Source organism: Mobula birostris, chromosome 22 (genome assembly GCF_030028105.1).
Source record: "Mobula birostris isolate sMobBir1 chromosome 22, sMobBir1.hap1, whole genome shotgun sequence".
NCBI lineage: Eukaryota > Metazoa > Chordata > Chondrichthyes > Myliobatiformes > Myliobatidae > Mobula > Mobula birostris.
In genome coordinates this window covers 46,876,281-46,896,751 of record NC_092391.1, presented here as the reverse complement: position 1 = coordinate 46,896,751, position 20,471 = coordinate 46,876,281, and positions in this window count along the sequence as shown.

Here is a 20,471-nt window from a genome sequence, read left to right as displayed (position 1 = left end):
CTGGGCTTATTGAGGTAAGGACAGGAGGACGAATTGTGCGCCACTGCCTGGCTAAGTCTAGACTATCAGCCATTTTAGAAAGCTCCCTATAGTCCAGCATGGGTGGTCTATGCAAACTTGATCAGGCATTTCCTGCATGAAGGGCTCTTTAAGAATAATACATGGATAGCGATTTCCCAGGAGAGATGGCACTTAGCCCGTTAGCTCTGAAGGCCTCGCATTGCCGAGACCTGGTAAGGAGAGCAACTGTGTGGCGCGCTCAGAATCAGATAGCTCAGAAGTCTGTAATAGGTGAGTTTTCAGTGATCAGTATTTATCGTGTTCAGCAGATGTTCAAGCAGACACCAGTCTCGTCACCGAGGAATTGCTGAGCAACACTACCACGTAGTAGAATATGGTGTCATCAGTGATGGTTTCTTGCAGAGTGAACTGGGCCTCAACTTGTGCAAACCAAGCAACAGCATTTTGTTCCCAGAACTCCAGCAGTTCCACAGAGACTGCATTGGCCAACATGTCCAATGACCCTGGAATCATCCTAGAGCATCAGGGTCACCGATGTGGTTTTTGCAAATAAAACAGTGAGGCGTTTTATGCTTAACGAAACCCATGACACATTCTATTGAACTCCAAAACCTAAACACAAAAGTGTCCTAAAGATCCTTATGTAACAATGTCATCATGTCAGACCAACCTCTTAAAGTGAAACCGCATCTCAATGTTAGTGGTTTTGAATTATGTACATTTCTCCTAATGATGTTATCCTACATTGCCCTTGAATGGAAAATCCAACAAAAGGTAATGGATATGGCCCTGTCCATCACAGGTGAAACCTACCCCACCATTGAGCACATCTACACGGAACGTTGTTATAGGAAAACACATGCACTATCAAGGACCCCCACCACCCAGGTCATGCTCTCTTCTCATTGATGCCATCAGCAAAAAGGTGCAAGAGCCTCAGGACTCACACCACCAGGTTCAGGAACAGTTGTTATCCCTCAACCATCAGGCTCTTGAACCTCAACTTCATTTGCCCTATCATTGAAATCTTCCCGCAACCTGCAGACTCACTTCCAAGGACCCTTCATCGCATGTTCTTGATATTTATTGCTTACACATTATTATTATTGCTATAATTATTCCTTCTTTCTTGTTGTTTTTGCAGTTTGTTGTCTTTTGCACGTTTGTTGTCCACCCTTTGGTGTAGTCTTTCATTGATCCTGTTATTGTTGTTGGATGTATTCAGTATGTCAGGATAATCAAGGACACGACCCACCCAGCCAACACACTTTTCATCCCTCTTCCCTCCGGAGAAGGCTCAGGAGCTTGAAGACTCGTATGGCCAGGTTTGAGAACAGCTTCTTCCCAACTATGATAAGACTGCTGAATGGATCCTGACCCGGATCTGGGCCGTACCCTCCAAATATCCGGACCTGCCTCTCAGTGTTTTTTGCACTACCTTACTTTCCATTTTTCTATTTTCTATTTATGATTTATAATTTAAATTTTTACTATTTACTATCGATTTGTAATCCAGGGAGCAGGAAGTGCAGAATCAAATATCGCTGTGATAATTGTATGTTCTAGTATCAATTATTTGGCAACAATAAAGTATAAAGTATGCCCGCAAGAAAATGAATTTCAGAGTTGCATAGGGTGACATAAATGTAATTTGATAATGAATTGACTTCGAACTTTGGAAACATACTCCTGTTTGATGATGTTTGTTAGGACAATTGATAGTGCAGATGCCACAACAGTGAAGGATGCAGATATGAAGACATTGCTGTCAATCTGCTGGGATGGAACCAATGAAATCTAATACAGCAAACTGGTATATTTGGGCAGAAAGATCAAGGATAAAGTGAACAATTCAAAAACAATGTTGTATGGGAGATTCCACCCTCCCCCATCTATATTTTAATACAAATCTTTGAAGGCACCAGGACAAGTTGAGAAACTTATTTAAAAAAGGATGCAGTATCTATCCTGTACTTCAGAAATGCCTTTGGATATTAGGTGGTGTGTTCCTGCACAATGCATTTCAGTCTCATTCGAACCTTTTCAGTGTGTACTGACTATTATCACCAATAAGCATTGATACTGATTTCTCCACAACATGAAACTATTTATGGAGTGCTGACTGGGTTGCAATAAGATAAATTTGAAGGAACCACTTTCTGGAAAATGTAGAGGATTTCTCACAGATCTTGTCATGTGTTTCTCTGTCTTTGGAGACTCTGCTGTCCGGGCTCAGTTTGTGCACAGTTGCCACTCAGCAACAGCACAGCTGACTCCGGTGGTCCCTGTAGCCACCAGTTTTGTCTCCACAGGGGCTAGTAACTGAATCAACATGAAGGGTAAACCTTTTAGACATCACTTTCACTAACCTACCAATTATAAGTTCATCTGCCAATGGATCTCTTTGCAGAAGTGACCACCGCATAGTCAAAGGTTTAGAAATTTTTAATCAGTGGTTTTTGGTTTGTTCTGGTCTCCTTGTTGTTTTAAGGAGCTCTGTAAAGCATAGAGATATTCAATGATAATGGTATAATTCCGGATAATGGCACAGCTCAGTCCAGCAGGATTGTGACTAACGTCTCTAAGGCCAGTCCAGAAGAAAGCTGTCACCACTGACCCAGCCACTTGCAGATGGAAGTGCCAATGCCCCCTGAAGTGCGGGCAGCAGGCTTCCAAGCTCAGGAAGATCAGTGATTCGATCACCAACAGATGACAGGTCAGAGCTGAAAGAACCACAGATGGCATTGGGGCAAGATGCCAGTAGCGTACAATGCTCACTCGGTCGACATATAGCCATATATAACCATATAACAATTACAGCATGGAAACAGGTCATCTCAGCCCTTCTAGTCCATGCCAAATCCTTACTCTCACCTAGTTCCATCTACCTGCACTCAGCCCATAACCCTCCATTCCTTTCCTGTACATATACCTATCCGATTTTTTTTAAATGACAAAATCAAACCTGCCTCTACCACTTCTACTAGAAGCTTATTCCACAACTTTCACCTAGCAAACAAAAATAGATTTTTGACTTCTTTTACATCTGTTGTTCACCTTAAGTGTGTTTCTGGAACTGTTAGAGCCTGCGACTTACGCTTGGAGATCGTTTGAGTGATCCAATGTTTTGCTGGCCCCGAGAAGATTTTGGGAAGTGAGCGCGTGCTCGACCAGACTCAATGCAACGAAACTTAGAGACAGGGTAAGAGCTGATGGTTGACTCCATTTCACAGTTTAAAGTGTGAGGAAGATTGAGATATCAAGGCGAATGCAGAGGGCAAGTGAGACTTTCAGTGCCGACTGCCTGCCTTTTGATTGCTGCCGGAGAAGGAATCTGCAAGTGGTCGACCGCTGTGTGGCTCGCTGTGACAGGCAGGTAGGCTCCTCTGCCTCACGTGGAGTCCCTCTCTTTCGATCAACTTCGGTGATATGATGGTTCTGCGTTTATCGATTGGACTATTGCGTTTATGGTCTGTGGACTTTTTCCAGACTTACGGTTTTTATATCCTGTTTTTTATCACCTGTTCCTTTTCCATTTTGTTGTGAGAGGGGAGGATGCTTCGGGGTTGATGTTCTGTTAGAGTTCTGTTAGTTTTTTGTGCGTGGAGGGGTCATTTGGAGGTCGAAGTCTCTGTTCCGTTTCGTGCAGGGGAGGGGGAGTTTTAGGGGGATTGATGATCGGGATACCATACTTTTTTGTATGGGGGAGGTGGGGTTTGATGTTTCTCTCTGAATGACTTTCATGTTCTTTCTTTGTTTCATGGCTATCTGGATGATACAAATTTCAGAGTTGGATATGGATACATACGTACAGCGAGAGCTCAGAGAAACCAGCATCAAATTCCCTGTGCGTGTCCACATACTTGGCGATAATAAAGGATTCTGATTCTGATCCTGATACTTTAATGATAAATTAGCCTTTGAACCTGGCAGTTCTGCTGTAGATTATTCATTTGTAATCAATTACCTCTTTCCACTAACATTGTCTTGACTCACATTTCACAGTTTACATATTCCTCTGTTTGTTTTCTCCCTCTCGTTAAAACATTGAGCAAATGGGTTTGTCAATAGATCGTCATCATGACAATCCTGGTCTCAAACATTTGGAGATTTGATGACCCTATTCATAGCTTCCCCACTTTCTCAGTAACTTTAAATAAACTAATTTTCCTAGTTTTGATCCATACCTCTCCCACAGATGTGGTCTGAACTGTTAAATGTTACCAACATTTTTGTTTTACTAATTGTATTCCTTGTTGTTTTTGTTATTGAGGGAGGGTGCAGAGCACACCAGGATGCCAACATGTAGAATACTCAACCCGACTTTATTGGCAACCCTGCTTGTACAGGATGTGAACGCCTCCCATGTGGGATAGCTGAATGATGTAGGAGTAACACTATCAATTACCACTGTATCTCCCCTTCTTTAAAAAAAGAAAAACTAGGTCTGTACTTCTTGTCCATAGAACTCCATTGAAATTATAGTCACTAAAATTGAACGATCCAGTTCATTTTATCTATAGCCATAACTACATAAATATAAAAAAAGAATTGCAGCCATTATAACTGCTTTTCTCTTTGTTTTAACAGACTCTCTCTCTCTTTGTTTTCCTCCTTTTTTCTCACCAGTTCCTTTTTTTTTAAGAACAGTCTCATTTTGTGAAAGTTTTTCAACATTAATACTCTCTTAAAGAAATGGAGGTCAGGGTAGACTACCTACTCAGGCAAAGCGAGGATTATCCTGCCTCTTTAGTCATTTGCCCTAAGCTATTAGGCCATGGAGTCAATCTCTGTGGTGAAACAGATAATTGACCCAGTCTAGTTTTGGTTCCAGGAAGTGTTGGAGCAGACAGAGATTCCTGAACAGGTGCGTCCACCTCAGGTAAGTGGTCCACGTCATAAGGATTGGGCCACTCTATTTCTTTCTCTGCCTTTCATGGACTTTCAAGGTGAACAAGTGCACATCCGTTCTTCCTGATTTCATCTCACGATGTTCTGATCAGAAACAATCGTGGTGCATGCTGCCAGACTATTGTTCCTTTGGTGAATTGGTCTGAAACCCATACCGTTTCGGAGCGGCGACAAAGATTTTGCTCTGCGTTTGAGATCATACATGCTCTTCATTTTCTTGCATTGTGTGCTCTCAAAAGTTCTCATTTTGTCTAAGCCCAGTAGGTGAGGCTGGAGAAGGGAAAGAAGAATGTCCAGGCTTTTTCTCAGTCTCCGGCCTATTGACAGCCCTGAATGACTGTAGCTATTTGAAAGAGGTGTGGCGCGATAAGCTAGCAGTGCTTTGCCTTCAGTAGGAGACTCTTAACAGTTTACACTGCTCTTTCCACTTCTCCCTTTGCCTGCGCGTACCATGGACTGCCTATCTGGTGATTGAACTCACAGTCTCCACCAAATGCTTTGAATTCTGAGCAGCTGACTTGGGGACCACTGTTTGACACAAGTGTCTCTGGTATTCCATGGTGAGCGAATACAGCTTTCAGGTGCTGTGTAACTGCTGCTGAGGATGTCGAGGACAGCCTGGACACCACAGCATTCCGTGAATAGTAATCCACAGTGAGCAGATATTTGCCTCTTCTCAGTTCGAAATGTCTGTGCCTGCAGTTTGCCATGGAAAGTCTGGGAATTCTGCACAATTTTTCCGCAGTTTTCTGCATGCTTCACATTGCTTTGCGTAATATCCCAGCTGTGTGCTCAGACCAGGCCATCGCACGGATTGCCTTGCTCTTAGGCAGCACTCTTTGATGCCTTGATGCCCTTGGTGGATTTGACTGATGATTTTGCCGTGCACAGAAGCAGAAATGATGAGTCTGGAGCCCTTTAGCAGCAAGCCATCGAGAATGGTGAGTGTGTCTCTCTCGAGCCAGTAAGGTCTGAGTTTGCGAGCTCCTTTTGGAACAGCTGGCTATCCATGCTCACAGTATTGCATGACCTTGCTGCAGATTTGGTCTTTTTTCTGACGGTGTGAATTTTGTCCAGTTTTCTCTGTGATGCAGGGAAGTTTTCATGTACCTGATCTAAGCAGATGTTGGTATCTTTCATGAGGGCAGTGTCAGCTTCCATCCACTCAATTTTGCATGGCATCCTCAGCAGAGTGTCTAGTGTTGTGAAAGATTTGCCAGGGACATGTTCAATGTCATATCAGTATCATATGAGCCTCATTCTGAATCTTTGCAGACGTGGAGGTAAGTCATCCACGTGTTTCAAGCTGAGGAGGCTGACAAATGGCTTCTGGTCTGTTTCAAATAGGAATTTAGTGCCTATCAAGTAGCAGCTGAAGTGTTCACAAACCCACATGAGAGCCAGCATTTGCTTTTCGATTTGGGCATAATGCTGTTAAGTGGGAGTCAGTGCTCTTGATGCATATGCCACCTATTTCCATACACCATTGCAGTATTGCATGAGCATTCCCCCAGGCCAAAAGGAAGAGGCATCTGCTGAGATCTTGGTTGCTTAGTTCTGATCAAAGAATTCCAATGTTGGTGGAGAGGTAAGCTTCGTTTTAAATGATGAGTATAATTTCTCCTGTGGTGCATCCCAAATCCAAACATTTCTCTGAGAGAGGAGGTCATGTAGTAGCTTTGTTTTCTCTGCCAAGTCTGGAGTGAACTTTCCTTGCTGGTTTACCATGCCAAAGAAACTGCGGATCTCCAGTAAGCTGCCCCATGTTCCAAACTGCTGCCAGTTTGTCTGTCAGTTTGTCCAGGCTCGACAAGAAGCTCAGAGGCCTCGGCCTTGACCCTGCCTTGTGCAGCTGGATCCTGGACTTCCTGTCAGATTGCCAGCAGGTGTTAAGAATGGGCTCCCTCACCTCCACCCCTCTGACTCTCAATATAGAAGCCCCTCAGGGCTGTGTACTAAGTCCCCTCCTTTATTCCTTGTACACCCATGACTGTGTCGCCACCCACAGCTCCAATTTGCTAATTAAATTTGCCGACAACACTACATTGATTGACCTTATCTCAAACAATAACGAGGTGGCCTACAGGGAAGAGATCATCTCTCTGATACAGTGGTGTCAAGAAAAATACCTCTCCCTCAATGTCGCAAAAACAAAGGAGCCAGTTGTGGATTACAGGAGGAATGGAGACAGGCTAACCCCTATTGACATCAATCGACCTGGGGTTGAGAAGGTAAACAGCTTCAAGTTCCTCAGCATCCTCACATGGTCTGTACACACCGGCTGTGCGGTGAAAAAGGCACAACAGCACCTCTTTCACCTCAGACTGTTGAGGAAGTTTGGTATGGATCCCCAAATCCTAAGAATTTTCTACAGGAACACAACTGAGAGCATCCTGATTGGCTGCATCACTGCCTGCTATGGGAACTGTACCTCCCTTAATCGCAGGACTCTGCAGAGAGTGGTGCGGACAGCCCGGTGCATCTGTAGTTATGAACTTCCCATGATTCAGGACACTTACAAGGACAGATGTGTAAAAAGGGCCCGTAGGATCATTGGGGACCTGAGTCACCCCAACCACAATCTTTCCAGAGTTCACGTCTGGAATCTGTGTAGCGACTGGTATCCCCGGACCTAAAAGCCGCAGCTCTAGCCTTTAAAAGGGACTTGACCTCATAATTCATCCAAGGTTTTCGGTGAGGGAATACCCGGATCGTCTAGCGAGACACACAGTCCTCCGTGCATTTCCAAGTAAAGTCCGTGACAGCTGAGGCACACTCATCGAGGTTAGCTGCCGAGTCCTTGAATACTAACCAGTCCACCGATTCAAAGCAGTCACGGAGGACCTCATCCGTTTCCTCCGTCCAACATGACACTACTTTTGACACCCTGACCTCCCACTTCAGTTTCTGTTTGTAAGCCGGGAGGAGGAGTACGGCCTGATGGTCCGATTTTCCGAAGTGAGGTCGTGGGATGGAACAGTAGGCATCCTTGACTGCTGTGTAGCAGTGGTCAAGTATATTCGGGCCTCTAGTGGGGCAGGAGACATGTTGGTATAACTTTGGCAGCGCCTTTCTGAGGTTGGTCTGGTTAAAGTCCCCAGCTGTAATGAGCAAAGCCTCTGGATACCTGGTCTCAAGTTCACTGATGTTGGCATACAATATGTTCAGAGCACACTCCACGTCCGCCTGGGGGGGGAATGTAGACCCCTGTCAGTATGACCGAGGTGAATTCCCGTGGCAGATAATAGGGACGACACTTCATCGACAGGTGTTCCAGGTCCGGGCTGCAGGAGCTTCTCAGTGCCACTGTGTCCGAGCACCACCCATTGTTGATCACTAGGCGGACACCATCTCCCCTTGTCTTGCCCGAAGACGCCGTGTGGTCCATCCGATGGATCGAAAATCCCTCCAGTCGGATGGCACAGTCGGGGATGCCAGGGGAGAGCCAGGTCCCGGTGAAACAGAATACACAGCAGTTCTGCATCTCTCTGCAGTAGGTGAATCTTCCTTTGAGATCATCTAGTTTGGTGAAGAAATTTGCTCCATGCAACATACCCAATGCATGCTCAACATAGGGCAGAATAAACTTCTCCCACCTCACTGCATTATTCAATTTGGTTAGGTCACCACAGATCCTTCCTGTACTATTTGGCCTGGGAACAGGAACAATGCCCAAACACTAGTCAGTAGATCCATTCACTCTAATTATGATATCAATCACCTCTATTCACTCAAGTTCCGCTTTGACTTTGTTCATCAATAGGACCTCGCTGTGTTCAGCGAGTAAGGCATCACTCCTGACCTCAGTTGGATAAGGTACTCTTCTTTACGTACCCCCAGGCTTGCGAACAACTCCGGGTACTTCTCCTGCACACGGAACATGGTTTAGAAAACCGAACCTTGCAATGAGGTGTAGCTTCTCAATGGCACGTTGGCTCAGCAGTGGTGAGAAGAGATTCTGAACAACATAGACATCCTCTTCTAACTGTTCCTTATTTTTACGGGTGGAAGAAGTAAACATTCCTTTCACACTGAACTGACGTGTCCCTGGGCCCATGAGCAGCTTCTTTGTTGGGTTTAGTGTAATGCCTGTATTCTTCATCCGTTTTGTGAACAGACATTCAGCGCTGGCTTTTACATCAGTCCCAGTGTCCATTTTGAACATCACCGCCTCATTTTGCAATTGAGCTGTAGTACACCAGCCTTGTCTATTTGAATCTAGAGCCCCAAGGAAAGCTTCCTCTTCATATGAATCATGCTCTTCTTTGACCTCCTGAAGAACTGTGTTTGAGTGTTGCTGGCTTTTGTAATGGCCAACTCTGTAGCATTGGCTGCATTTCACTCCTTCTGCTGGACAGCGCTCTTTGACGTGGAATGCAGACCTGCCACATCCCCTTCAGCTGGGCGGTTTACCTGCTCTTTGTTTCGCTTGTCTCTTTTGTTTGAGCTGAGTTCCACTGTCACCTCTTTCTGCGGTCTTTCTGACTGCACTTTATTTGCATCCTTCTTTTTGTACAGCTTCTAGCTTTACCTCAGCATTGTTTTCCTGCCTGTTCTGCCTGTTCAAAGAGACTAATTTGAAAGAATATTTCACAAGAAAGTGAAGTGTGATATATGAGAGGTCAAAGTTCAACTCCAGAAAACAAGAGCCAGATGAAAGTCACCACATGATTGTATGCTCTGTCAACCAAATGTACATATGGAAATCTGAGAGATGAGCTCATTAGAAACAGGATTAGAAACATTCTCTTCAGCCTGACCAAAGTAATAGCTTTCTCCAGTGTGAGAGTCGCCTGCAACTGAAGTTTCTCTGACAACTTGGTGTCTAGTAGCCTAACAACATTCCTGTTTCTAATGAGCTCATCTCTCAGATTTCCATATGTACATTTGGTTGACAGAGCATACAATCATGTGGTGACTTTCATCTGGCTCTTGTTTTCTGGAGTTGAACTTTGACCTCTCATATATCACACTTCACTTTCTTGTGAAATATTCTTTCAAATTAGTCTGCACTGTTTTGTACTCCTTTTTCTGAGCATTAGTCAGTCCTAATCCACCCATAATGTCATCTGCTTTGTCACCCATGCAGTTTATCAGTGTGCTTGCTTGATGTTCTTCTGAAGCCTGAGTGAGATTTCTTGCAACCCTAAATCTCTTAAAGTGTCTGAAGCATCTCTCAAAGTCCCTTGGTTTAGAAAAAAAAAGTATCAGGGTCTTTATTAGGTAAGTAGATGTAGGTGCTGTGGGTATTTGCTCCTTTTTCCTGTTTGTTTGTTTGTTTGTTTGTTTATTTATTATTTTATTTATTTGGACGACAAAAATTTTTTCTCTTCCTGAGAGTTTGACTGACTTCTCTAACTTCTCTGCTGTGTCTGTGTCTCTGTACACTTTCCCTGGTTAGTGGCCCGCAGATTATTACAATATATCCACTTTTGGGTGTAGCTTGAAGGCATTGCCTAGCAACCCTGGCCCTTTCTCAGCTCATGCCTCATGGTGCATACATTTAGCAGACTAGTGTAGGCAGCGTAGGTTGATAAGACTCTGGATATTGTTCATAGGTATAAGCAAACTAGAACAGCCTTAGTATAAATTCTTTCTTGCTGAAGATCTCAGTTGGCCTGTAGCACCAGTTCATCGATAATCAAGCACTCCTGACACCATCTTGTGTTCATTATTGTAGGACTGTGCAGAGCACACCAGGTCACCAGCATGCAGGATTTTCAACTCAACTTTATTGATAACCCTGCTTGTACAATATGTGAACTCACTCATGTCGGAGTGGCTAACTGAGTGGAGGTCAATTAACTTTTAACTACCACTGCATTCCTGAATTTGTACTCCAGAACTAGTTGCATCAAAACTGTTTCAGTAAGGATACAGCACTGGTGTTTACTGACAATGCAGAAAATTAGCTTCTGTCCACAAAAAGCTGGACCACCTAATCCAGCTTATTAATAAACATTCTGAATACTCTCAATCATCATCAGGTGATGAAAAACAACAGGAATTCTGCAGATGCTGGAAATTCAAGCAACACACATCAAAGTTGCTGGTGAACGCAGCAGGCCAGGCAGCATCTCTAGGAAGAGGTGCAGTCGACGTTTCAAGCCGAGACCCTTCGTCAGGACTAACTCAGGTGATGAAAGATGTTATTAAATGGCCCATCCGTGAGTTTCACTGGAACCACTCAAATCTAGGCACATCACAGACTTGATATGAAAGAGGTGAGTTCCAGAAGAGCCATGAAAGTGGCTGCCTTGATAATGAAGCAGGATTTGACAGTGTATAGCATCAAGGAGTCCAAGGAATGTGCAGCATTCCCCAATGGAACCCACTCTTAGTAATTGGAGCAGTACCTGGAATAAAAGAAGAATATTGTTGTTGGAGGTCAACCTTTTCAGCCCCAGGACATCTCTGCAGGAGTTCCATAGGACAGTTCTCCAGTTCCAGCTACCTTCAGCTGCTTCATCAAAGATTTCTCTTCTATCATAGCATCAACGTGGGAATAGTCTCTGATTTTTCTGCATTGCTGAATTCCTGTCATGCTTTGGTCTGATCACCTGGGGGTGCCAGTGACTTCCATACTCTGTTACTTCTCCTCCCCTGATGATGAGTTAATTGTTTTCACCTGTGTCTTGTTTTAGTTATCAGTGCTCCTGTGCCTTGTTTCATTTGTCTATTTAAGTTCTCACTGTTTTGTTTGTCTTTGTTCAGTCTTGAGCCTACCTACCCTGTGTTTAATGATTTTCAAGGCCTAGCCTGTATTTTTGACTAACCAATCCACGAGTAAAAGATTCCAGCCCTGTCTCTGGTCTCCCCTGCACTTAGGTCCACTTGGTTTAAATCTCACCTGGTATTCCACTGGTTAAAGATATGGAACTTCACCATAACATGCCCGGTTCAAATCTAGCCTAGCAACCACCCCGTTACAATTCCATTCACCATTCTTCAATGCATAAAACAATCCCTACTTGTATACGACAAGACCTGGACCACATGCAGACATGAACTGATGATTGAAAAGAAATTCCAACAGCACGCAAGTGCCAACAATCAACGTCTCCAAAAAGACAGAGTCCAGGCGTTTACCTTTGATGTTCAATGGCATTGCCATCACTGAGTTCCACCATCAAATCCTGAGGGATTAATGACAAAGTGAAAATACTTTGCACCTGTGGAAAGAGAAACAGGCCTATTGTAATATTTCAAATTAGAGATCTTTCATCAGAAATCAAATGAACCAGCCACGTAAATATAGCGACAATAAGACCAGGCAGTGAATGTCTCATTTCCTGCCACCCTAAAGACTTTCCACCATCTACAGGACTCAAGTCAAGAGTACTGTGTAATGCTGTCCACTTGCATGGTCAAGCACAGCCTCACCAACACACAATGGTTTAACATTATGCTGAACAAAACTACCCAACTGACTAGTACTCTGAGCACACACAGCACAACCCTCCACTTCCTGCTTAGTACAAATGGCACTGCGTTTACTCGCCCAAATTACTCTGACTTAATATGCCACCACCTGCAGCCAGAAGGATAAAGGAAGCAGATTCGCTACAGTTCTGGCTGAGAAACATACCATTGCCAGCTCATAATCTGGAACACCATGACCGCGAGCACTGTTGGTTCAACCATCTGCAGAGAGATTAAAGGAGCACTGCTCGTCACCTCCCTCCCAAGGGAGGGCAATAAATGCCGGCTGGCCTGTGGTAACGCTGCCATGGAGGGTCCCAATCCTGGCTACGAAAGGAATAAGGTTGGGATTGGCTCCAGCAACTCCTTCCTGTAAAATCCTAGAGCTACAGAAATGACAACGAAAGCTCCAAAGACCTCATCTCTGGGAGAGGAAGGATCTTTGAAGATGGACAACTTAAAAGATTGGCCCAGGACAGAGTACGCTGGCCAGCTCCTGTCAATGTCCCAGCGGGGATGATGAGCTTAAGTAGGTAAATAAGCCTGTGGTACTGTTAACCTATAATAGAAATAATTGTAACATAGGTACATAAATCTTAAAAATCCACTGTGGGACAGTACAACTGCATAACGCTTAATGTAACACTGTATAGTGCCAGCTGCAGGAATGGGGTTCCATTCTCATTACTGTCTGACAGGAGGTTCCACGTTCTGACCAGGACTGCGTGGATTTCTTCTGGGTGCTCCAAGTTCCTCCCACTTTCCAAAGGCAACAGGGTTAGGATCAATAGGTTGTGGACATGTTATGTTAGTGCCGGTAGCTTGGCAAAATTTAAGGGCTCTCCACAGTGCATCTTCAATAGAAACATTGGATTTCACTGTACGTTTCGATGTTTTGATGTACGTATCACAAATAAAACTAATCTTTATCCTTAAAAAAATGAATGAATTCTGTTCTCTTAATGGAAAAGTTTTGCCATAATGTTGGCTGTGAAAGTCTAGCCAATTGGCTGACATTATTGGCCCAGACTCAGGACTACTGAACTGGGTCTGCCCACGTGTAAATGATTTATGGACCTGGATTCCCAGACAAATTACATCCCCATAATAACCATTGTTCAGATCAAAAATTCTGATTCATCTGCCCGTGTTTCCAAAATGTGCTTCAGAAGTAAAACGAGGTAAAGAGGGTGAAAATAGTTTCTGCTATTAAATCTGTGCAGCCATAATCTGGACTGATAATGAAGCAAGATGGCATTAAAATCAAGGTTTCCCAAGTAATTAGCTACAAGTTTACTGGTACATTTTAATAATTCATTTTATATAAAATAAATAATTCAGTGGCATATCAGTCCTCATTTTTATAAAGGTAAAATTCATCGAAGGCCAGCACTTTCCCATCGTCTAACAGAATATACTGTATGTACAGAAGCCTTTATAACATGATCAAATATGTCTTACCACTACCTGCACCACAGTAACAAGAAATTCACTGGTTTTGCTTCAACCGGGGACTCTGAAAACAGAACTCAAACAGAAAAAAGCTATTGAGATCTCAGAGAAACTATCAGAATCTGAATAAAAATTATTGTAACTGCTTGAAGACTATTTTGAAATTTTGCTAGAGTCTGTGGATGTTAGTCAGCATCAAGCAACGTGCCAAAAGTTTATTCCCCGTGAGTTCCTTTCCTCCCTGTTCACTTCCTCGGCTACTCTGTGACCACCCTGGATCAGCTGGCTTTATCCTTCACAGGTGTCATTGCCAGCACTCAAAACCACATCCGGACACCATCGCATTAACTGGAGAAGACTTATCAACTTGGATCATGAAGCTGCAGCTGATAATTCCAGCTGCAACGTCTCCAAGCCTCTGAGGACCTTCTGCCCCATACAAAAAACCCACACATCAGCTATATCATGTCGTTCTTTCTGCAGCACATGAGACAAAACTTGAATTAAATGGTTTCCACTTTTTAAAACAACAAAATATCAGATCACACAACCACTCAGGGTGGAATAGTTTTGCGACCATCAATCATCTTTGAGAGACAGAACCTCACACAACCTCAGGGTATACACAAAATACTGAGCAAGCACTTACGAAAACATAGAGTCAAATAAAGTTTGGTGATTCATCAAAGAATAAATTTAAAGAAGTGCTGACCTCCACCTCTTTATGCCACCTTGCTAATCTTCATCAGTTACCTAGCAGTTGGCCTAGCAAGTTACCAAACCCAGTCATAGGATTTCTATTTAATTTTCTAGTTCATTTTAATTACTCACATACATTTAACAGATGAATTGTTCAAATGATTATGACCATAAGTCCATAGACCGATAACATATAGGGACAGAATTAGGCCATTCAGTCCATCATGTCTATTGCGCCATTCTATCAGGGCTGATTTATTTTACCTCTCAACCATTGACACTCTTACTAATCAAGAACCTATCAACCATTGATATCCTTGCTAATTAAGAACCACTTTAAATATATCCAATGACTTAGCCTCCACAGTCATCCATGGCAATGAATTTCACAGATCCAGCACCATCTGGCTAAAGAAATTCCTACTCATTTCTGCTCTAAAGGGACATCCTTGAATTCTGAAGCAGTGCCCTCTGGTCCTAGACTCCCCCTCTACAGGAAACATCCTCTACCTGCCCACTCTATCTAGGCCTTTCAATATCCAATAGGTTTGAATGAGATCTCTCCTCATTTGTCTAAATTCCAGCGAGTACAGGCCCAGAGTAATCAAACACTAAGAGTGAGTGGACAACATAGAGTTTCATTCTGTAGCTTTTCAGATAATCACATGATCTTTTTTTCCTTAAGCAAGCTTGGCCAAAGTTATTTTCTGTCCTATCAGGGCCTCCAAACATGAACCTTCAGATGGTTCAGAAGTAACTCCAAGAGAAGTATTTCCACTGGATGTGCTGGTGTTCTTGCCATACATGATACAAACTTAAACACTTAAATTGTTCAACACTGGTCATAAACATTGTACTGTTCTCCCTTCCAACAGCTGGATGTTAGAAATTCTACAGCAGAGATCAACATATTTTTACACCAAGCTACAGAGGGTAGTGGACTCAGCCCAATACATTGCGGCCACTTCCCTCCCCACTGTCAGTAGTACTGCGTTTACACGAGGCAAAGCCTCAAGAAGGCAGCAACCATCGCAAAAGATCCCCAGCAGCTGGGCAATGACATCTACTTGTAGATGTGGTAAACCATATATATATATGTTGTAACTGGGTTACCTGTCTGGACACGCCCTTCTGCTGACTGCTCCTGTGGCTCCTCCCACAGACCCCTGAATAAAGGTCACTGCTCCTCCCTCAGTACAGGGCAGATACTCAGCATGGTCGAGGTCACATTTTACTGCTAATGAAAGACTTTCAGTGTTTACTCTACTTCCAGTCTTTTGGAGTAATTGACAGTGCATTAGTAGGTACCATCCGACAGGAGGTACAGAAGCCTGAAGTTCCACTCTGCCAGGTTCAAGAGCAGTTATTTCCCTTCAACCATTTGGTTCTTGAACCAACTGGTACAATCCTAACCACTACCTCAGAAAAGGAACACCATGGCCACTTTACACTACAATGAACTTTTCTTTTACAAAGTTCAAAGAAAATGTATTATTGAAGGGTGCACTGTATAGGTTATCATATACTACCATGAGATTAATTTTCTAGTGGAAGTTTACAGGACAAAGTTAGTACAATGGAATTTTTAAGAACGAAACTACACAAAGGCTGACAAACAAGCAATGCAGAAAGGAAGATGAACTGTACAAGTAAAAATAATATTGAACGGATGAGTAGTAAGGAGTCCTTGAACATGAGTCTGTAGGTTGTAGAATCAGTTCAGGGTAGTGGTAAATGAAGTTACTGGGGTTGGTTTAGAGCCTGATTGCTATCAGGGTAATAACTGTTCCTGAACCTGGTTGTGTGGGGCGCTATGGTGGCATGGCGGTTAGCACAGCACTATTACAGCTCGGGGCGTTCCAGAATTTGGAGTTTAATTCCGGCACCGTTCTGCGAGGAGCCTCTGTACATCCTCCCCGTGGAATGCGCGGGCTTTCCATAGGTGCTCCGGTTTCCTCCCAGAGTCCAAAAACGTACCAGGAATGTTAATCGGTCGTTGTAAATTATTCCGTGATTATGTTGGGGTTGTGAGGTTGCGTGGTTTGAAGCAGTGAGAGGGCCAACTCCGCATTCAACTCTGAGTAAAATAAGGGTTTTGTACCTCCTGCCCGATGGTACTATTGAGAAGAGGGCATGGCTTGCGTTGGGGTGGGGGGAGGGGGGGAATGGTCATTGACGATGGATGCTGCTTTCTTGTGCAAGCATTCCATGTAACTGTTCTCCATGATAGGGGGCTCTTTGTCCGTGGACGGACTGGGCTGCATCCATCACTTTCTGGAGCCTTTTCCATTTCTGGACATTGATGTTTCAATACCAGAGCGTGATACAAGTTAGGATATTCTCCACTGTGCATTTCCAGAAATTTGTCAAAATGTTTGTCAAATATGCCAAATGTACACAAACCTCTGAGAAAGTCGAGGTGCTGTGGTGCCTCCTTTGTGATGACCCCTGTGTAGTGGTCCCAGGACAGATCCTCTGGTGCGTTAACACTAAGGATTTCAAAACTGCTGACCTTCTCAAACTCTGTTTCCCTCATGAGGATTTTTTATGTTCTAATTATGTTCTTTCTTGTATAAATTGAGTTTATGTTTTATTTAACTTATGTTTCTTTTCTTGTGAATGGTGCCTATCTGATGCCATGTACCTGTAATGCTGACTTAAGTGAGTTTTTCAGTGCACCCATGTGAAAATAACCTTGACTTTGATATTAACCTGAAAATTGAGCATTAATTTGAAGAAAGCTCACAGCGGGCACATAATATGCCCCAGTAAATCCGATCCCAGTAGCCTGTGGACCTAAACCAGGGCTTTTCTCTTTGGAGCAACAGAAGATGAGAGGTGACCTGACAGAAGTGTTGAAGATTATGACAGGTCTGGAGAGAGTGGACAAAAGGTGGTGCCTCAGGAAGCCAGCATGCATCAACAAGGGCCTTCAACATCTTCAACATGTCCCCTTCTCAACACTACCGACTGGAAGAAGATGCAGGCAACTACGACTCACGTTCAATGATTCAGGAATAGCTTCTGCCCCTCTACCATCACGTTTCGGAACCAATGAACAATACCTCACTATTCCTCTTTTGCACTTTTATTTACTTATTCATTAAGGAGAAGGAGAAGAAGGAGAAGGGAGGAGGAGAAGATGGCAGCACGACGCAGCTTGCAGAGCCCTCTGCAGTGATGAATATGAGCTATTTGTTAAGTAGGGTGCCGTGCACAATTCTGATTTTATGGAGGCAGACGTGAGAGCATGGGGAAACATCTGGTGAAACTTCTGAAATGCCTGCTTCGCTGCCGCTGCTACTGTGCAATCGAGAATCTCCAGAGAGGAAGGCCCCGAATCCTCGGCTTTGCCTATTGCCTGTTGCAGGGGCTGGGGTCAAAGCACTCGGCAGAGATGGTGCTCGGTGCTCGGTGTCGGAGGGCTGGTCAGAGGCTCGAAGTTTTCGGATGGACTCAGAGTCGGACTGTGGTCGGGTGCTTCCAGGGTGCTGCATCGGCAAGTTTGCGGCGCTGAAAACTCATGGCAGGGAAAGGTTCTTCCTTCTACCGTCTGCGTGAGATGTTGGGGTTATCGGGACTTTGAGACTTTTTTTTTTACCGTGCCCATGGTCTGCTCTTATCAAATTACGGTATTGTTTTGCACTGTTGTAACTATATGTTATAATTACGTGGTTTTTGTCAGTTTTAGTCTTGGTCTGTCTTGTGCTTCTGTGATATCATACCTGAGGAACATTATATCATGTTTTAATGCATGCATTTCTAAATGACGATAAACGAGGACTGAGTGTCCTCTTAATCTAATCTAATTTATGTATGCTACTTATGGTGATTTTTATGCTCCCCCATTGTTCAAGTTCAGGCTTATAGTTGTCATAGGCACACGTATGCAATGAATCTTAGCCCTCTGCTGTAGAAAAGTGGTACATTATAAGAGAAGGGCAAACATGAATGAACATAAATTTAAATTAACATAAGGTACGCATAACTTGCCCATGTGCAAAATGAGCAACAAAACTCGTGCAAAATTCACACAGAAAAATAATACAGTCTGCTGTAGTGTTAGGGTTTTTTCAGGTCATTTCAAGAACCAGATGGTGGTGGGGAAGAAGCTGCTGATGAACATTGGGGTGTAGGTCTTCATGCTCCAACAGCTTCTCCCTCATGGCAATATCAATAGCAAAGCATGGCCCAAATGGTGGAGGCTGCCAATGATGGATGTTGCTTTCCTGAGATGTCCTTGATGTTGGGGATAGCTGTACCCATGAAGCAACTATATAAGACACTAGTCAGGCTGCACTTGGAGTACTGTCAACAGTTTTGGTCCCCGTATCTCAGAAAGGATGCATTGTCATTGGAGAGAGTCCAGAGGAGGTTCATAAAGGTGATTCTGGGAGTGAAGGGGTTATCATATGAGGAGTGTTTGGCAGCTTTGGGCCTGTACTCACTGGAATTTAGAAGGATGCATGACGATCTCCATGGAAACTTAGCAAATTTTGAAAGGACTAGACAGGGTGGATGTGGAGTGCATGTTTCCTATGGTGGGGGTCTCAGCCCGAAACCTTGACTGTTTATTTCCCTCTATAGATGCTGCCTGACCTGCTCCTTGTCCAGCATTTTGTGAGTGTTGCTTACGATGTCCAGTACCTGCAGAACCTCTTAAGCCTGCAAAACTTTAACTAGTTCTCTCTTCCAGAGATGCTGAGCGTTCCCAGCATTTTATACTTTTATTTCAGATTTCCAGCATATGGAGCTTCTTGCTTTTCAAAACAGAGGGATGCATTAATCGGGTGATATTTGCAAAAATGGTAGGTTGGGCCAAATGGCCTCTTGCTAGCTCCCAATCACTATGCAATGTACTGCAATGTGCATTGACCTTTCTGTAGCAAGAGTTCCCTGTTATATCATTTTGAAGTAAGGAATTGAGAAGCAAAGAACAAATGGTGATGAGGAAAAGTGCTCCAGCCCATAAATAAAAGCAGATTTATTCTTCAAAGCTGTGTGCTAGAGCTTCCCGTGGGTTCAGGGCTATTTACAGGTAAGTTCACTGACTGCTAGAACACCACAGTGCTGCTGAAATGGAAAGACTTGCCGAAGCATTAACGTTAGCTCGGAACACAGCTCTCACCGCAGTGCTGGCAGAGGTCACTCCAAGTCACCGGCCACACACCTGCAATCAATTTTTGTCGGCGGATTTTGGGAACAAGATTAAATGCAAAGAAGGAGGAATAAGTATGTGAAGCAACGAGCAGAAAATGCTGGAGAGACTCAGCAGGTCAGGCAGCATCGATGGAAATGTATAAGCAGCCGACGTTTCGGGCCGAGGTTTCTTCTTCAGGACAGGAAGGGAAGGGGGAAGATGCCAGAATAAAGAGGAGGGTGGAGTGGAAGGAAGACGAGCTAGAAGGTGATAATTGAAGCCAGGTGAGTGGGAAAAGTAAAGAGCTGGAGAGGAAGGAATCTGATAGGAGTTGAGTGGATCATGGGAGAAAGGGAAGAAGGAGGAGACCCGGGTGCGGTGATAGGTGGATAAGAAGAGAAAAGGAGCCAGAGTGGGGAATAGAAAAAGGGGGAAAGGAGGGAAAAAATTATCAGAAGGAGAATTCAATATTCATGCCATTAGATTAGAGGCTACCCGGGTAGAACATGAGGTGTTACTTTTCAATCCTGAGAGTGACCTCATCATGGCACAAGAGGAGATCATGTACTGACTTTTCGAAATGGGAATGGGAATAGAAATTAAGATGTTTGGCCACTGGGAAATGGAGTGAATGGAGTGGAGGTGCTCAACAAAGCAGATCCGCAATTTGCAATGGGTCACACCAACGTAGAGGAGGACATCATGAACACTTGATACATAGTTGAGCCCAACAGGTTCACGGGTGAAGTGTTGTCCTACCTACCAAAGGAGTGTTTGGGACCCTGAATGGAGGTGATGGAGGAGGTGAGTGGGCGGGTGTAGTACT